Here is a 4,875-nt window from a genome sequence, read left to right on the forward strand (position 1 = left end):
TGTGTTAACCTCACCAGACCGTATCCCCGGCAGAGGCGGATCATTTCATTCAACATCAGCACAGCAAGTCTGCTACAGTTGCTCTTAACAGCATTCAGGATTGATATCCCCACAGAGGTTTATTACCTCACCCGTTGGTGACAAAAAGTTTGTTTCTCCCCAGTGAGACCCCCAGCAAGTGGTCAACCTTGCCTTGACATATCTAAGATGTCGTTCTTGTGATACCGGTAAGTGTCATGCCAGCACCCGCGTGTGTTTCTTTGTTTGGTGTCGGTAAACACCATTGTTTCGGTGTCTGTAAACATCGGGTATTCTCCCCAGTCATCAGTAAATGTCTGGTCATCATTTTGGGTGTCGGTAAACACCATTGTTTCGGTGTCTGTAAACATCGGGTTTTCTCCCCAGTCATCGGTAAATGTCTGGTCATTTTTTGATGTCGGTAAACATCATCTTTCGATGTCGGTAAACATCGAGTCTTTCCTGCAGACATCGGTAAAATGTCTGATAATCCCCAGCTAGAGATCCCCAGTAGAGTCATCGGTAAATGTCCTATCTGGTTTCCAGTTGCAAATATTTGTTTTTTCCCTTAGTGAAGTGTTCCCCGGTCATCGGTAAATGTCTGGTCGTTTGTTTTGATGTCGGTAAACATCATCTTTCGATGTCGGTAAACGTCGAGTCTCATCCCAGTCATCAGTAAATGTCTGGTCATGCTTTGTTTCCTTGTTGATAAAATCAAGATCCCCAGAAGTCGTCGGTAAACGTCTTGTCTGATTACACCACAAAGATTTTGTTCCTCCTCAAGTGGAGACGCCATCGGTAAATGGCCCCGTATGCTTCGATATCGGTAAATATGGAATGCCCAGTTTTATTCGCCATCAATAAATGGCCCCGTATGCTTCGATATCGGTAAATAGCGGATCCCCAGTTGCAGTAGCCATCGGTAAATGGTCGAGTTGAAGTTGATATCGGTAAATGTCAAGTTTCTTTGAAACCACCATCGGTAAATGGTTTTGCTTCCTTTTACATCAGAAGTTGTTTCCCAGCAGCCATCGGTAAATGGTCTTGCTGAAGTTGATATCAGTAAATATCAAGTTACCAGTTTCTAACCATCGGTAAATGGTTTCGCCTTTCTGAAGTTGTCAATTGCAGGCGTCATCGGTAAATGACGTGGTTCTTCTTGTATCATATCCGGCAGAGTGCAAATTTCTACGGTTCTTTGGTATTCAATCCCTGTTTACCCTGAAAGTCTGACAGCCGTCGCTATCATCCGTTCGGGTTCCCAGCTGATTGAATAGGGGCAGCTGTAGCACCTCAAATTTGCACCTACTTCTTGTACATACATTCTCATATTAGGTCATAACATAACATGGTCCACTGCATAACATTGCATTGTCCCTTTGCCTCAAGTGCAAGCCAGTCAGAAGAATTAGGTCAAACTGGTCAGGAGATCAGTCAGTCAAGCAAGCAAGTGCAATTTCCATTGAAACAAGGCCCTAGGGTTGGTCCAACATGTTCACATGACTTGGGGATCCATTTGAAGTGTTTTGGTCAAGGATTGGATGTTCAGAAGTCATCAGTCAATGCACAGTTTGCCAGAAACCCTAAAAAGTCAAACTTGGTCAACTGTGACTGATTTTTATGGTTTTGATGATGGGATTTGGTTTGAGAGAGCTCATTCATGTCCAAATAGGCCTCATGTATCATGTCAAAGACCATTATTGAAGAATTGGAAGCCAGACAAGAAATTTCCAAAAATAGAAACTGGACCTGTAATTGAAACTTGCCAAAAATGGAAACTTCTTAAGCCTAAACTTACATCATGATACAAGCTTCAAATGAATTTTTTCCCAACATGAAAGTTGAAGATCTTGTTCTCCCATTTCCAAAAAGTCCAAGAACTCTCAATTCCCATGTATGGTTGGCAAGATATGATCAATTCATTTTCAAAAATTCTTGAACTTCAAAAGGCCATATCTCTCAAACCATTTGGCCAATTTGGGTGGGGTTTTTTCCTACAAGTCACATTTGATCCCCTCTTTCCAAAAATGTCATCATCATGCACCAAAACATCACCATTAAAAATGGCCTTTTTGGACTTGCTTGAATTAATTTCAAGTGAGGTTGAAATTTGACTTTTCCAAATAATCATTTTTAATCATTTTGGCCAATAGAGAATGACTAGAAATCATATTTTGGACATGTTCAAGGCCCATTTTCGCAGTTACAGCTCATGCACCATGCCACTTGAGTGAAATTAGCAAAAGGACACTTTTTACCAACTCCAATTCCACTTTTTCATTAACCTTGATTAGTACCATTAAACAGAGTATATATACATCATTTTCTCTCTGAAAGAAACCCTAGCAGCCACAGAAAGAACAGAAAAAACTCACTCTCTCAAAATCTCATCTCTTGCCATTTTCAAAATCTGTCAACAATTGTCAAAGAACTCAACATTGCCTTGCTTAATACAACATCTAACCACCATCTTGAGCTTGTTTCCACCTTCATTTCACAACTGGAAGGCCATTTTCATGAACTGTTTTTGCTGAGCTCCTTCTATGGCAATTGTTGATTTGAGCACCATCAAGCAAGTTTGAACCAAATACATTCTTCCATTCACCTTCAAGAACTCCATAGTGCATCTGTTTCAGCAATACACAACCAAACAACCATCATTCTAGTGCTGTGCTCCAAATTTGGCCAGGTATCAAATCTCTTCATTTCCTAAATTATGAGGTGCTTGTCGTAGGTCTTTCCCTTGTGATGATTCTGAGCTAAGCCTTGTTTGATTTCGTGCCAAATTGAGAGAGAACGAGAGTTTTGAAATTTTATGTTCATGGCAAGATTCAATCGATTCTTCATTTTGTTGTTGTTTTGAGATAAATTGCTTGTAGATCCGTGTTAAGGGTTGTTAGATCTTCATAAACATGTGCTTAAATGGTGTTTCTGGGATTGTTGAATTTTTCTGGAGATTTCGTGCATGAAGATCATGAAGATCTTCATGCTGTTCATGAGACTGCACTTTTCCTGCGGATTCTCTTGCAGCCTTCATGAGGCTAGCTATGACTTTTCCTGCGGATTCCTGGGCTAGGGTTTTTGCATGAGATCGTTACTGTTGCATTAGCATGGACCAATCAGCTTATTTCGTTTCAGCAGCCAAAACGCTGCGTTTGGATTAGTGGCATGGGTAATTTCAAAAATGCCACTGGCCGTGCCCCATGTCCCATTAAAGTCATTTTGTTTTTCATATTTATTTCAATTTGTATGCTCATCTTGCAAAAATCATAACTTCATCATGTTTGATCCAATTTTAATGGGAATTGTTGCAGTGTGTTCATCTTGATCTCTACTTAATTGTCATATTTTTTCCTGTTTTTTTTATGAATGGATTTTAATTGGCATTAGGGTTTTGTTCATGTGACCATATTTTGTACCTCTTGCCAAATCCTTTGTGAAATATTGATACTTTACCCTTTGCCCTTGAAATTTTTTGTGCTTAAACTAGACACATTCATGGTGATTTTGGTGTAGAGTTTGTGAATTTATCATCTCGGGTCATTAAGTTATGATTTTTTGAATTAGGGTGTGACAATTTGTGTCACACCAATGATGTGCAACTTGATGATTTTCAATACCATGCCTCTTGACCTCAAATTGGATTGAATTTTTGCATGAAAGTACTTGAGTATGTCTTGTTTACATGTGATTTTTCTTGGAATTATTTGTGGCATCTCCTAATTGTTTGAGATTTTTCTCCCCTGTTTGGTCATATGTTGACTTTTTGTGATACATGTTCCCATTTCATTTGTGAAATTCTCATACTTTATTAGATGGACATGAAATTTGACATGTGATTAGTAGACATCTTAAGTTTTGCCATGGTTTTAATCCCATTCATTTCTCATATGCTATCACTGATTTATGATTTTTTCAAGTTGATGCATGTTTGGTTGACTTCTTTGAGCATGTTTGGAATTTCCTTGCCTTTCTGATTTTCATTGACCACCTTCTACTTGTCCAAATGAGATGAAATTTGACATGCTTACCATGCTGTGGATTATGTTTGACCATGATTTATTTGATGATTTTTGGAATTGTTTATGATTGGTTTTGAGTTAAGTCTTGCTGTTGACTTCTATGAGCTTCCATATGCCATGCTTTGACTTCTTTTGCTTGTGAAATGATGATGATGAATGATATGATTGTGGAACCAATTGAGTTTGTTTCTTGATTGTTTAAATATGATTTTGATTGGAGTTCATTTTCTGTTTTGACTTTCTCATCCCCTTTTGACCCTAGGCTTGTCCTAGTGGTCCTGTTACTTATGTTTGAGCTCATTTTTTCAGGTTAAGCAACAATTACCCAATGAGACCAATACAAATTGATTAAGTGTGCTTGTTTATCATGACTAATCTATTTGTTTTGTAGGTTGCTTGGCTCACATGCCTTGAACCTTGTGCATTGCACATTTATCTGCTTGTGCTGACTGTTAGCCTTTGTTTCATTCTGATTTAACTTTGACTTGTATACTAACTGTGCTTGACTGATTTCAGGTACTTTAGTTGCTTTTAGTTCCTTGTGAACTTTGCTTTGCTTTGCTTGATAAGCAATTTGCATTGAGGTATACCTTTCTATCTTCATGTAGTCTGGAAGACCTGGCCTGTTACTTGGCCAGGCAACTGTCTGAAGTCCTCCTTAAGAGGCAATGTTTGTGACTGTTTACATTTGTCCTTGTATAGAGTCAAAGACCTCCTAAGTGAAGAGGCAATTGGCAGAACCCAAGGGATATGCAATCTATCCCCTGCTATTCTGTGTGTCATCTGCTTTGCTCACACCACTGTGTTGATGCATTGCAGATACAAACCCAAGATC

This window comes from Lathyrus oleraceus, chromosome 5 (assembly GCF_024323335.1).
Source record: "Lathyrus oleraceus cultivar Zhongwan6 chromosome 5, CAAS_Psat_ZW6_1.0, whole genome shotgun sequence".
Classification (NCBI taxonomy): domain Eukaryota; kingdom Viridiplantae; phylum Streptophyta; class Magnoliopsida; order Fabales; family Fabaceae; genus Lathyrus; species Lathyrus oleraceus.